We start from the raw sequence: 15,592 nt of genomic DNA, 5'->3' as shown, positions 1-15,592 counted from the left end.
CACTGCTTCCTGGCCGCCTCACTGTCCAATGCGAGGACCGCTGCGCCCGTAGGTCTACTGGCCCAATGCGTTTCCATTCAGCCGATCACTGTCGAAACAAGGTGCACGAACAGCACAAGGATTGTGTCGTTTAAACTTGATCAGTCTTTTCCTCATACAGAGGTGGTTTTTGACTAATTGTTGGCGCACGTTTAAGTTGTTTTGCACGCGTGTTGTGGGCGTGCTGTTTCCTTGTGGCTTAAAATAATAAAATAAGGTAAAATAATAAACTTTCAAAAGTCTGAACTTAAAGTCTGATATGCCAATCCATTTATTAACATAACGAATATAAAACATTTAATAATAAACTTAACTCAAGTCAGTCTCCATGATTACACGCCGTGCCTCATGGTCAAAAACCATGCACCTCCCCGTGTGCCACACCTGCACTAATTAACCCCTGTCTTAAGTAGACTCGTGGCAGAACACAGCACCACCCCATCCCAATACACAGAATGGCTCCAACAGGAGATATCTGGATATTTGCTGACGGTATATGATATTAGTGTGATTGATATTTGCCTTTTTATCATTAAACAAGTCAGTTAAAGTTACAGGGAACTGTTGAGGAGAGAGAGAGAATGAAACAGATGAGCAGTTTAATATTATGAGATCAAACGCGATATTGTCTGAATTATTGCTCTCGGCAATATATCAGTCGACCACTAACTAAGACCAAACTAATCCTTACTCATCTACATTTGTATTTACTATTATTAGATATTAACGTGCTATTAAGTGTGAAAAAGCATTTTAAAATGCAGATCATTTACACTTTTAGAATTTAACCTCCTTATTATACATGATAAATGGTGAATCTATGTACTGATGATCATTGTCCCATGTGTGTCAAACATGTTGAGTGATCCAAACATCATCTGCAGCCTGAAACTGTTGAATGCACTTAACTGCATAGAGAGATATATGATGCTCCCTTGCTCCCTATTTAGTGAATGACTTAACCTCCAGTGTGCTGTCTGTCTGCACTGGTCTCAGAACAGTTTGAAATGCACCTTATTTCCATCCTAACTCCATATAAAGCCTCTGAAAGCAAATATATAAGAATGTATATACTAATGTTAATGAAACAGTATTGTAAAGTGATAACAGAATAAAATAACAAAATATATATTAATATGAAGCTAAATGACCCACAGATGTGTTAATGTTGAAACATATTCAAAATAACAAACAAGTTTTTTCAACTTTTGGGAATGTGGTCCTAATTTCCTCATATGTGGACATCATGTTTATCAGTGCGCTGACACAAGAAAAACAAATATAATCTTTAAATCACAAATCAAAGGAAATTAGAGACTCTTTACAACCAAACAGATTTCAATCAAAAAACTTAAAGAGGTTTCTTACCAGAGGCACTTTTGTTGGCGCAGCGCCAGTAGCAGCACTTCCTGTAAATCACTTCCTGTAAATCGACGTCATGCTGTTGTGTCACGTGTCACGCTGCGCCAGAAGATTAACCCTTAAATTACTGTGATGAGTTTTGTCAACAGTACTGAGTCGGTTTTAACTCATTTAATTTATGTGTTGCATATAGCGAAGCTAAAACACAAAGTCCACACATGTGGATGTGGTGTCTCATGATAATAAAGATGTTTGTTTGTGTCTGCAGGTGTGTTTGGTGTTGATCCAGATAAAGTGAAGTCAGTGTCAGTGATGGAGGGAGATTCTGTCACTTTACACACTGATGATACTGAAATACTGAGAGATGATGATGTTTTACAGTGGATGTTTGGAGCTCAGAATCCAGATACTGTTATAGCAGAAATCAACAGAGAAGCAAATATAACCTCAATAATGGACGAACAGTTGAGATTCAGACTGCAGCTGAACGATCAGACTGGAGATCTCACCATCACAAACATCACAACCGCACACACTGGACTTTATAAAGTACAGATCAGCAGAAACACAATATCATTTAATATATTCAATGTGACTGTTTATGGTGAGTACAGAATAACATCAGTGTCCTCTTCATATTTCATTCTCACATCATCATCATACTATTATAAATATCAAAAACAATATAAATCATGCAATGTAATGAGAAGACTGAAGGTCTGACACTCTTGTCTTCTGAGACTCACAGATCACAATAAACTGCGACTGATTATGATGAAACTGATGTTTGATGTTTATTTTATTGACTCTGAATTATCTTTCCAGCTCGTCTGCCGGTTCCTGTGATCATCAGAGACTCTTCTCAATGTTCTTCAAGCTCTAAATGTGTGTTGGTGTGTTCAGTGGTGAATGTGACACCGGTGACTCTCTCCTGGTACAAAGGAAACAGTTTATTGTCCTCCATCAGTGTGTCTGATCTCAACAGAAGTCTCTCTCTACATCTGGAGTGTGTCGATGATTCTTACAGCTGTGTGATCAACAATCCCATCAGAAACCAGACTAAACATCTCGACATTACTGAAGTCTGTCAGCCGTGTTCAGGTGGTGAGTTTATTGTTTGTTTACAGTCTCTGAAAATGCAAATTAATTTCTTTGATTAATTGTTCTGAGTTAAACTAATCGAAACTATTTCAATATTAGTTCATAAACCGGCTCAGTCCAGCTATCATCTGTTTGTTCTGTTATTTCCTCAGATTGTGTTCACTGTTGTGCTTTCACTGAAGCTGTGATCCGATTGGTCCTCTCTGCTCTGGTGGGGTGGCTTCTGTTGCTGTACTAGTTTATGACATCACATCCAGAAGAGAAGTGACATCACCATCATGAAGTGTCAAAACACATGAATATTAATTAGGATATGTGCAGACAATGCCAAATAATATTTTACTGCTTTTGAGTTTATCGTCACTCTTGATGAAATGTATGTACATCTCTGTGAAGCACTCATGAGAGGGATGACATAAGCTTGTTGGTAAGGTCACTCAAAACAAGATAAGACACTGTTTAGCTATTATGCCACCCACAGCTGGCACCAGCTTCAGATGTGCCCAAACAGTATCCACATTTAAATATCATGGGGTTTATTAATCTTAAAGATCCCTGGAGCACCTCTTCAGTGTTTCCACATCCGAAACTCAGGGTCAAATGTTTATGTTCATCTTTTTACTACTTGTTGAACATGTAATTGTATGTATCTTTTACTGTCTTTATCATGTCTGTGTGAAGCACTTTCAATTTCCACTGTGTATGAAAATAAACTTTCCTTACATTGATTGTAAGAGTGCATTTCCCTTAACTGTCTGAATGAGCCACTGGAAGCAGTGAAGCATCTTTCAAAATTAAGAGTCCCCGCTGTTTTTGGGGCTTGTTTATAGCTAAAAGTCCCATGTTAAGAATCAGAATCAGAAAAAGCTTTATTGCCAAGTACGTTTTTTACGCATACAAGGTATTTGTTTTGGTGTTGTAGGCGCGTGTCACACATTCTCTAAATATAAGAAAGTTAAGGAGAAACAGTATTAAAATAAGCAATATAAATAAATATGTCCACACAGTATATATTAAAAGTAAGAATAAAATAAAAGAGCAGCAGAGTAAGTACAGTGGCATGTAGAACCAGAAGTGGAGTGTGGAGAGTGTCAGTATGGGTACCGGGCCTTGTTGATAAGGCTAGTGGCGGATGGGAAGAAACTGTTCTTGTGGTGTGAGGTTTTTTCTTGATGGACCTCAGCCTTCTGCCAGAGGGGAGTGTCTCAAAGAGATTGTAGCCGGGGTGGGAGAGATCAGCCACAATCTTTCCAGCACGCTTCAGGGTGTATATTGCATATTGCAGCCAATCACCTTCTCTGCAGACTGGATAACAAGCTGTAGTCTGCCCTTGTCCTTGGCAGTAGTAGCAGCATACCAGATGGTGATGGAGGATGTGAGAATGGACTCAATGATGGCTGTGTAGAAGTGTACCATCATTGTCTTTGGCAGGTTGAATTTCTTCAGCTGCCGTAGGAAGTACATTCTCTGTTGTGCTTTCTTGATGAGGGAGTTGATGTTCAGCTCCCACTTGAGGTCCTGGGAGATGATAGTTCCCAGGAAGCGGAAAGACTCCACAGTGTCAATTGTGGAGTCGCAGAGGGTGATGGGGGCAGGTGAGGCTGAGTTCTTCCTGAAGTCCACAACCATCTCCACTGTCTTTAGAGCGTTGAGCTCAAGGTTGTTTTGGTTACACCAGGTCACCAGGTGGTCAACCTCCCACCTGTAGGTGGACTCGTCACCATCAGAGATGAGTTCGATGAGGGAGGTGTTGTCCGTAAACTTCAGAAGCTTGACGGACTGGTGACTGGAGGTGCAGCTGTTAGTGTACAGGGAGAAGAGCAGGGGAGAAAGAACGCAGCCCTGGGGGGATCCAGTGCTAATGGTCTGTGAGTCGGAGACGTGTTTCCCCAGCTTCACATGCTGCTTCCTGTCAGACAGGAAGTCAGTGATCCACCTGCAGGTGGAGTCAGGCACACTTAGCTGGGAGAGCTTCTCCTGGAGCAGAGCCGGGATGATGGTGTTTAAGGCAGAGCTGAAATCCACAAACAGGATCCTGGCATAGGTTCCTGTGGATTCCAGGTGCTGGAGGATGTAGTGGAGGGCCAAGTTGACTACGTCGTCTACAGACCTGTTGGCTCTATATGCAAATTGCAGGAGGTCCAGGAGGGGTCGGTGATGTCTTTGAGGTGTGAAAGCACAAAGGCTCAAAGGACTTCATAACCACAGGGGTCAGGGCGATGGGTCTGAAGTCATTAAGTCCTGTGGTCCTTGACTTCTTGGGAACAGGGATGATAGTTGAGGACTTGAAGCAGGCTGGCACATGACATGTCTCCAGTGAGGTGTTGAAAATATCTGTGAACACTGGAGATAGCTGATCAGCGCAGTGCTTCAAGCTGGATGGGGAGACAGCATCCGGTCCAGCAGCTTTCGGGGTTCTGTCTCCTGAAGAGTTTGTTGACGTCCCTCTCATGGATGGAAAGAATCGGCACTGAGGGGGTGGGGGGTGGAGGGGGTACCTTTAAGTTAGGCATTGGTGGGGGTGCCTAGGCCCCTGCTGAGGTGGGGAGGTGGGGGTGATGCACTGTAGCTGGAGCTGTTGGGAGGTGTGCGTGGGGTATGGTTTCAGGACTTTACCTTTGTTGGGAGGTGTCGTGGGGAGCGGTTACAGGACTGTCCTTTGTCTTTAAAAGCAGCAGTAGAACTCGTTCAGGTCGTTGGCTAGGTGTCGGTCGTTGATGGGCTGGGGGCTTTAGGCTTGTAGTTGGTGATTTGCTTGAGCCCTTTACAGACAGGCGTAGAGTCGTTGGCTGAGAGCTGGTGTTGGAGCTTCTCAGAGTACCGTCGTTTAGCCTCTTTCACCGCCTTGCTAAACTTGTACTTAGCCTCTTTAAATCTGTCTTTGTCCCTACTCCTGAAGGCATCTTCCTTATCAAACCTTAACCTTCCGAGTTTGGCTGTAAACCAGGGTTTGTCATTGTTGTAACTAACCCTGGTGCGTGATGGAATATGGCAGCCTCACTGTCTACTTCCTTGATGTCCTCACTACAGGTTTGCAGAGCGTGGTCAGAGTGTTCCAGTGCAGCACGGGGATGGCAAGATAAGCATTGGCAAGATAAGCATTCCTGACTGTGGTATAACAGTGATCCAGAATGATCTCCTCTCTGGTCGGGCATTTAATAAACTGTCTGAATTTAGAGAGTTCATGACTGGTTTCCTTTGTTAAAGTCACCAAGGACCAAAAACTAAAGAGTCCAGGTTGGTCCACTCCACACACAGTATCTGGTCAGGCGAGCATGCGCTGTGCATGTAAACACCGACCAGAATGAATGAAGCAAACTCACAGGGTGAATAAAAAGGTTTACAGTTTATGATGAAAGATGCCAGGTCAGGAACTGTGCTACTGGATCACTGTCACATCATTGCACCAACTTTATTCTGCAATACTGACAGAGGTGTAGATTCCGGTTGGGATGGGGGTGGTAACGATATTTCATCATCATCACTGTTCTAGTGGGTATGAAGAATCTCATCTAAAAACAACTCATGCATTTATTTAGTTGTAGTGTAAATAAACTACAGTTACTTTTACCTTTGATTGTGTTATTTTTAAGTTTATTATTAAGTATTGTAATAAAACGTGCAGTGTATGTTGTACACACAATATGTCAAAATATTTTAAACATGAAGCAAACATGACTTTAAGGTGCATACAGACATGAGAATGTTTGACTAATGCCATCTTTACACTGCAAAGGTGGCACAGAAGTGGCATCTATGTGTATTTGTCTATATATATAAAATGGTATGAGATTAATGTTTTCAATGTATAGAATATAGAAATATGAAATAAATTAAAATATGAAGTTATACTTTTAAATAGGAAAGTAAATTATCAAAGTTGTGCTCTATCATGACATCAACAATGTTTAAAGCTGCTCTGATACTGTAATAACACAGAACCAAAGCAGCATCAGAACTGAGGCGGGTCAGAGCGGGCATCATTTAGGCTGGCATTTATGCGCTCAATGAATACACAAGAAATATAAATGTAGAAGTGTTTTCACCTGATTCGTGTGTGATGTTCCAGAGAGGATTGTGCTGAGACAGACATCATTAAATGCTGTGTTGAGATCTCTTATTTAAAAAGGACATTAAATACAATCAGTCTCGTGATGTTTATTGACCTGCAGTTTCTTCAGCTCACCAGTAGAGTTCACAATCACAAGCTTTCTAATCCACTTCAATCACATCATGACAGGTCACACATAGACAGCCCAAAGTTTGGATTAATGTACAGATTTAGCTGTTTTGGAAGGAAATTGGTACTTTAATTCACCAAAGTGGCATTCAACTGATCACAAGTATAGTCAGGACATTACTGATGTAAAAAACAGCACATAACTATCTGAAAAAGTCATTTTTGATCGAATCTAGACAGCAGCATCACTCCAACACCTTATCCTCGAGTACTCGTGTTAAATTGATCATTTGGTGCTAGAAAATCACTTGCCATTATATCAAATACAGCTGAAAGATATTTGGTCCATTAAATTAAGCTGAACTTTGTCTTTGTTTTTGAGTTGTCACATTATGCAATAGACTGGCATGTCTCAAGGTCAATATTAGGTCAAAAATGTCAAAAAAGAAACTGCTTTCACTAGAAACTAGAAACTGTGCTGCAACAAGTCTGAGTCCTACAGCTAGAAACACAAAGCACAACTGTCTCTAACAAGGACAGAAAGAGATGAGGAAGACCAGATGTACAACTAAACAAGAGGATAAGTACATCAGAGTCTCTAGTTTAAGAAAAAGATGCCTCACATGTCCTCCGCTGACAGCTTCATTGAATTCTACATGCTCAACACCAGTTTCATGTACAACTGTAAAGAGAAGACTCTTATGGGAAGAATTGCAAAGAAAAAGTGTGGGGTGAAAGTTCAAGTGCTACAGGAAGTGTGGGGTGAAAGTTCAAGTGCTACAGGAAGTGTGGGGTGAAATGTCACCTGAGTATCTGAACAAACTGACCGCTAGAATAACAAGGAAGCTGTCATTGCTGCACGTGAAGGATTTTTTGATGAGAACTCTTTGAAGTAGTTTAAAAAGTTCAAATTGTAATAGTAATTTTTCACGTTATTAATGTCCTGACTATACATTGTGATCAGTTGAAGAATGCCACTTTGCTAAATAAAAGTATCAATTTCTTTCCATAAGAGAAAAATCTGTACATTATTCCAAACTTTTGGCTGCCAGGGAATGTTTGTATATACAGTATCTCACAAAAGTGAGTACACCCCTCACATTTTTGTAAATATTTGATTATATCTTTTCATGTGACAACACTGAAGAAATGACACTTTACTACAATGTAAAGTGAGTGTACAGCTTGTGTAACAGTGTACATTTGCTGTCCCCTCAAAATAACAACACACAGCCATTAATGTCTATACCGCTGGCAACAAAAGTGAGTACACCCCTAAGTGAAAATGTCAAAATTGGGCCCAATTAGCCATTTTCCCTCCTCGAGTGTCATGTGACTCGTTAATATTACAAGGTCTCAGGTGTGAATGGGGAGCAGGTTTGTTCAATTTGGTGTTATCACTTTCACACTCCCTCGTACTGGTCACTGGAAGTTCAACATGGCACCTCATGGCAAAGAACTCTCTGAGGATCTGAAAAAAAGAATTGTTGCTCTACATAAAGATGGCCTAGGCTATAAGAAGATTGCCAAGACCCTGACACTGAGCTGCAGCACGGTGGCCAAGACCATACAGCGGTTTAACAGGACAGGTTCCACTCAGAACAGGCCTCGCCATGGTCGAAGTTGAGTGCACGTGCTCAGTGTCTTATCCAGAAGTTGTCTTTGGGAAATAGACGTATGAAGGGGTGGGGGTCAGCCTGTCAGTGCTCAGACCATACGCGCACACTGCATCAAATTGGTCTGCATGGCTGTTGTCCAAGAAGGAAGCCTCTTCTAAAGATGATGCACAAGAAAGCCCGCAAACAGTTTGCTGAAGACAAGCAGACTAACGACATGGATTACTGGAACCATGTCCTGTGGTCTGATGAGACCAATATAAACTTATTTGGTTCAGATGGTGTCAAGCGTGTGTGGCGGCAAGCAGGTGATAAGTACAAAAACAACTGTGTCTTGCCTACAGTCAAGCATGGTGGTGGGAGTGTCATGGTCTGGGGCTGCATGAGTGCTGCCGGCACTGGGGAGCTACAGTTCATTGAAGGAACCATGAATGCCAACAAGTACTGTGACATACTGAAGCAGAGCATGATCCCTCCCTTCAGAGACTGGGCGCAGGGCAGTATTCCAGGATGATAATGACCCCAAACACACCTCCAAGACGACCACTGCCTTGCTAAAAAGTTGAGGGTGAAGGTGATGGACTGGCCAAGCATGTTTCCAGACCTAAACCCTATTGAGCATCTGTTGGGCATCCTCAAATGGAAGGTGGAGGAGCACAAGGTCTCGAACATCCACCAGCTCTGTGATGTCATCATGGAGGTGTGGAAGAGGACTCCAGTGGAAACCTGTGAAGCTCTGGTGAACTCCATGCCCAAGAGGCTTAAAGCAGTGCTGGAAAATAATGGTGGGCACACAAAATATTGACACTTTGGGCCCAATTTGGACATTTTCACTTAGGGGTGTACTCACTTTTGTTGCCAGCGGTTTAGACATTAATGGATGTGTGTTGAGTTATTTTGAGGGGACAGTGAACTGTTATACAAGCTGTACACTCACTACTTTACATTGTAGCAAAGTGTCATTTCTTCAGTGTTGTCACATGAAAAGATATAATCAAATATTTGCAAAAATGTGAGGGGTGTACTCACTTTTGTGAAATACTGTATATACTCACCTGTGATATTAGTTGAAATGGGGAAAAGCCATTATATATGAATAATTAAACTTACTTTAAATTATTGGAACACAACTGAGGATTGTCCTGCTATTAGAGGACTATATGAATGTTTTGAGTTGGTCAAATCAAAGAAAACGTTTGTAAGTTATATAAGACAATGTTTAATATGGGCTGAAAAGTTTAAGATTTTAAATATTGCTCCTGCTAATAATCCTGGAAGGGTGTTTGTCCCGGGATGGCTACTGTCTACAGTAGATGTGGATTTTGGTCATGATGATAAAGAAGATCTCAAAGAAACAGATGATGATTATATAAATACTAAATATATTTCAGTTCTTCAAGTTTATACCGATGGATCCAAAGATCCTGATAGTAATCGTTGTGTTGTGTTATGTATATTTCTCAACTAAGATGAAGATGATTGATCTGTTTTACAGCTGAAACAGTAGATTCACATTCTGTGGGCATTAGAACGGGCAGAGGATGTTAGACCAACAGGATGGTTATTTGCTCTTCTTCAGTTTTAATCGGTGTAATAAAAGACAATCCACTGCAGATCTTATTTTAGATCTGTTTTTAAGATTGCACCGATTAGTTGTTCAGAATGTGACAGATTTATTTGGTTATCTGCACATAATGGAATTAAGGGCAATGAAGAAGCAGATACACTTGCTAAAGAGTCATTAAAACAAGAGAAAGTCGGCATTAGTGGAATTTGGAGGAACTGAATTAAGAAGTAAACTGGTGTCAGGTATTGGGATACTATGACATCATCAATGGGAAGAAGACAGCAGACATCTTTTCTCAATACAGCCACATGTTAAAACTCATTTCAGGAAATAACTGGTTCCAACAGTGTTGATGTCCAGATTTAGGTTTGGCCACTGCAGATTGAATGCAAATCTTTATATTATAGGGAAACATCTGGATGATTGTGTGATGCATGTAGAGTGTCTGAAACTGTATCACAAGTATGACTTGAATGTTTGAAATTTGATAGTGCTAGCTAGTGAGAGTCTTTCCTGTCCATGTGCTAACATCGTGACTTGTCATCAGTGGAAATGTGTCCTCATATAACGGTCTGGACTAACAGAAACGCTCAAATCTCCCCTAACACCGGTGGATTATATCACAACAATACGAGTATCTCTGACAAATGAATGACAACGGGAAGATGCAGTTTCTGTTAAACAGGAGTTTGCTTGCCATCCAAATCAATTGTTCAATCTGAATTGTGTAACTTTACAATTTTAAAATACTTTCTCCTGTTCCAGTTTAATATTAGTGATGGGTGTGTTTGTGTAACTCCGTTTGGTGGTGCAGAAATGACAGACTTCAGTTTAGCAACACTTGTTACTCTGGTTACTCCGGAGTAGTGTCCCAAACATAACAGCTGCATCAATCATAACTGAACAGCTGAAGTGGATAGTAAATTGTAATTTTTTTTTTTTTTTTTGTGGTGTGGCCATTGAAAATGTTGACAGGGCAAATAACAATCATGAACCGACAAAATCGTCGAGTCCTGTTTTGTTCCATTGAAGACAAAGTAATTTGGGTTTAGAGTAATGATGACACAGAATTGATCATAAAAAGCAAGAACTGGGCTATTTGCTGTCCGCAGCGCTGTCCCACTGAGCAAGCGACGTCTGTGGACATACAAAACAGGTTGATATCTCGTCCGTCCGTCCAGGCCATGATCTGAACGTCCATTGACAGCCAGAATTAGTCGATTAATGACACTAATAAATTATGTCCCATCAGGCCATAATCTATAGGTCCACTGACAGCCAGAACTAGTTCAGAACAGACGTTCATACTGGCTATAATCTGGACGTCCGTTGACGTCCAGAATTAGTCGATGAATGACGTGAAAAAGATGTCCAATCTGGCCACAATCTAAACGTCCACTGACAGCCAGAACTAGTTCAGAACAGACGTTCATACTGGCTATAATCTGGACGTCCGTTGACGTCCAGAATTAGTCGATGAATGACGTGAAAAAGATGTCCAATCTGGCCACAATCTAAACGTCCGTTAACATCCAGATTTAGTCAATAAATGACAGAAAATATGTTAAAGCCACAATCGAAACGTCATTTATTTATTATTATTAAATGCTTGTAGAAGAAAACTACATCAAGTTTGCAAGTACAACAAAAAATATAACAAACATCGTCATTGTCATAACATTACAACTATATGTAACCGGGTGGTAAATACCCCTTAAAGTTTGTTTTTCGCCTTGTATGTTTAAAACTGTTATTTGATATGTTGAGTGAATTATGGAGACAGGAAAGGCAGCGGTTACCTGTATTTCCCTGGAGTTGTCAACAGGTGGCGCTATGTGTGTTGCGTACGAGATTATGCGCATGCATTCTCACCTCGGTCATTGTTTTGATAGACATGCAACGAGTAGTGTGAGAGAGACGCTCACTCTCTGGGAACGGGTAAATATAATGTTATGTGGTAATAATCTTGATAAATACCATTTGTGGATGTATACTTTGTTGTGTAAATATGGATATATTATCATATTTGAGAAGTTATGTCGTGTGTAATGTCCGCGATGATATGACGTCACACCATGCGGTGCAGGCCTGTTCATTTGACATTAAGAAATGCTATGCACTTTTTTCAAATGTTCATTGTGCTTTTCATGTGATTTGTATTTAATGTGATTATTTACACAGTGTACAACAGTATGTTGAGCATTTCAACCCTCGTGAGGTGAATGTGATGTTCTGTAGGAGCTGATTGTTACGTGAGTGTTATTTTCTCTAATTTCTTTCAAGTGATATGTAAGTGGGAAATATAAAAATGTACTTATGTTGTTTTGTTTGTACAGTATTCTCACTGCCGTATTGTACCTTATAGTATTGTGCCGTATTGTATTGTTTTGGAATCGTGTTGCATATTATTTTTTGTCTTTGATTGGATTAGGCTCTTCACCAATCAGCTGATTGAACTTCTATTCAATATGAAGGGAAGGGCAAAAAAGATAAAATTTGAATTGAAGACAATAAATTGTTTTCAGCAATAAAAGGTGAGCTTCATATTATGGTCATTAAAAAAAAAAGTGTGTATATATGTATGTGTGTGTGGAATGCTTAATATCAGGCTTGATGTAATTTGACTTGATTTTTGATTTGATAACTAGGCATTTCATAAACTAGACATAATCATTTCATTGATTTGAGTACTCAAATTTTCATCTATGTATACTATGTATCTCTGCTGCAAGCTAGACCACAACAGTGGCGTTTGTATATTTATTTTACATGTGGATTTTTTGCTTTGATTGTAGCTGCTGTCATGAAATGGGACCCAGCTGCTACAGAGGCCCAAATAAAGTCTGCTGCATCTGATCATCTGAAACATGCCCCGGGAGAGTCAGGGGTGGTGGCTGTAAATGAATATATTGTGGACCTTATAGCAGCCACATTTTGTTAATTGTTTACTGTTTTAACAAAATTTTATAGCACTTTTATTTATAACTTTACTGTTCAGGTTTTAAGTTGTATTGTGTTAATTTATACTTGACTGTTCAGGTTTTAAGTTGTATTGTGTTAATTTATACTTGACTGTTCAGGTTTTAAGTTGTATTGTGTTAATTTATACTTGACTGTTCAGGTTTTAAGTTGTATTGTGTTAATTTATACTTGACTGTTCAGGTTTTAAGTTGTATTGTGTTAATTTATACTTTACTGTTCTGGTTTTAAGCTTGGGTAAAATTTGTAATAAAAATATATTTTCAGATTTAAATAATTTATTTCTTGGAGTGATCAGTTTGTTTTACAGGAAAATGTTAAGCAGTTTATTACAAATATATTATAAGATATAAAAAATGCAAGACTATATACACTAGGCTACACTTTTATTCAATTGAATATTCAATATTATCAATATTCTTTACAATCTAATTTAGGTCTATGGTCTGCGTGTCTGCAGTTTCATGACACGACAACCATTAACAATGAGTAACTGGGTTTTTCTCAGTGAGAACGAACTCACTGCCACTGTTTTAAAGTAAAAACATTTTAAAGTTGGATCCTGGCAAATATGCACAGATGGGATTTCCATGTCAGTATGGGTCTTTAACAGTCTTCTTTGACATTTCTACTACAGAAAACGCGTCTAATACAACTTTTATTCTGGCTGCCTTTAGATGTCTTAACAATTATGTCTGTAGCACGTCTTTAATTGACGTCTATACAATGTCCAGAAAAGACGTATAAAAGCCTTAATTCTGGCTCCTGTGAGGACGTCTTCTGGATGTCTAACAATTACGTCTGTAGCACGTCTTTAATTGACGTCTAAACAATGTCCAGAAAAGACGTATAAAAAACTTTCATTCTGGCTCCTGTGAGGACGTCTTCTGGATGTCTAACAATTACGTCTTTTAGACGTGGTCTAGACGACTTTTTGCTCGCTGGGGTGGCTCATCGTCTCGCTCTGCCGGTAAGTAGTGAAATCATAAAGTGAACCCTCTCGCTGTCGGATCGTAAATGGGGGTGATATTTTAGGTAAAAACTGCACTGCATGAGAAAGCCCGCAATTATCAGAAGACCCATCAAACCTCTCGGGAGGTATAAAACTAGCTGCTCCGCAGTGTATTGGGAGTATCAGCGGGTTCAGGAATAGGTACAGGTGAAATCGAAGCTGGAGGTGGAACAGGATTTAACTGATCAGAGCACGTACCGTTTGCTGTATTTCTTGGATCTGCTGTCCCTGGGTGGTCAACGCCTGTTCATGCCTCCCAACAGTAGATCCTTGAGGCGAAATTGCCGCACACATCCATTCTAAAGAACCTTGGAGGTTTTCCGCTGAATCAAACAGAAATGATCTTTATCTGTTGAGGTCAGCGCCAATTTGACTGTTTTTGCATGACGTCACGACTGTCAAATCTGAAAAGAATTCAACGTTTTCTTACATGTAATTACGAGATCAACAAAGAAGTGAAAGATAGAAACTCAGACATGACATAAATGCAGCATTATTACTCTTCTGTCACAACAACTTCTTTAAAGATGAAATTCTTTGAAATAAAGCTACAGGTCAGACCGGTCGAACCAGCCGTCAATCATCATCTAAGCAGATCAATTAAAGCTTTAAAGCATCTAAAGAACAGGGCGTATGTGTACACACAATAACCGCCCAGAAGGTCAAAATATTAATACATTTTACACAAAGAGGAGAATTATTTCAACCATGTCAAACACGCACATCATGTTGTTCATGTCTCTTCAGTCAAATACAAACTTTATAATGTGGATTTAGTTTTGAACTCTCATGTTGCTAAAACTTGAACTATTATTAGAGTTTAATCAAGTCTCGGGTCATTTGTAATACTGGAACTCTCCGTATGTTCAACATCAATTCTGGAAGTCTGTGACAATCTTTCTAAAACTGCTTTTTGAAGTCGACATATAAATCTACATGTCTTAAGATTTGAGAGTCCTCAAACCTCTTTGAGTTCTTCATGGTTTGACAAAGTTTTACAACCATCCCTGACGTCCCGTTCCTACTTTTCTGTTCCCTGTTTTTGTTCATGTGGAAAAGAAAAACCCTTTGTGATTTTTATATAATAACTGCAACATCTTTCTCACACTAATTAAACCCGTGATTTATATGGGATAAAAGTAGTACATTAATCTTACAGAAGTTCTCTGATCTCTGACAGGAATGCCAACAGGAACAAGCATGTAAACAGTAATCTGTGCTGCTCTAAAACTGAAAGTGAACAGTGTAAAAACTTGTCCAAAAATCATGTGCAATATTCTTTCCAAAACATGACTTGTTTAATGAAGTCTGTCTGAACCTCAAACCTGAAAAAGTGAGTTTTGTCTCTCAGGGGAATATAAAAGTGTGCACAATTATTAGACAACTAAATTACAAAAATAATTTCTCCACACTCAATTGTTTATTCTGAATTTGTAGAGTAGGTGCAACAAATAAGTAACACAAAATGACAATTAAATAACATTTTTGACCTTTCAATATAGCCACAATTCTTCTCAATAATGGCCATGAGCCATTATCCATGAGTCGGTCAGTTTCTTGACCTGTTCACGATCAACCACAGCCTCCCAAATGCTGTTCAGAGAGGTGTATTGTCCCTCAAATTTGAGAAGGGCCCACAAGTTCTCAGTAGGATTTATATCAGGTGATGAAGGGGGTCAAGTCATTATTTGGGCCAAGCAGTGGAGTACTTGGATGCATGTGATGGAGCATTGTCC

At 39.7% G+C, this 15,592-nt stretch overlaps 1 long non-coding RNA gene across 3 annotated transcripts; it reads left to right on the top strand.

Annotated features, from left to right (window-relative positions):
• Positions 1 to 11,695: 11,695 nt before the first annotated feature.
• Positions 11,696 to 13,104, top strand: LOC127640018 (uncharacterized). Of its 3 annotated transcripts, none has more exons than XR_007970045.1 (5): positions 11,696 to 11,803; positions 12,047 to 12,117; positions 12,297 to 12,399; positions 12,661 to 12,986; positions 13,028 to 13,072. It is a non-coding gene; the product is annotated as an uncharacterized LOC127640018 (long non-coding RNA). The 3 variants fall into 3 exon arrangements; XR_007970044.1 differs by having other exon boundaries at positions 11,700 to 11,803; positions 12,661 to 12,945; positions 13,028 to 13,085; XR_007970043.1 differs by having other exon boundaries at positions 11,708 to 11,803; positions 12,661 to 13,104.
• The last annotated feature ends 2,488 nt before the right edge of the window (positions 13,105 to 15,592 follow it).

This window comes from Xyrauchen texanus, chromosome 48 (assembly GCF_025860055.1).
Source record: "Xyrauchen texanus isolate HMW12.3.18 chromosome 48, RBS_HiC_50CHRs, whole genome shotgun sequence".
NCBI classification, from domain to species: Eukaryota; Metazoa; Chordata; class Actinopteri; order Cypriniformes; family Catostomidae; genus Xyrauchen; species Xyrauchen texanus.
Note: the sequence above shows the minus strand (reverse complement) of the source record. Positions and strands in the feature narration are given on the sequence as shown.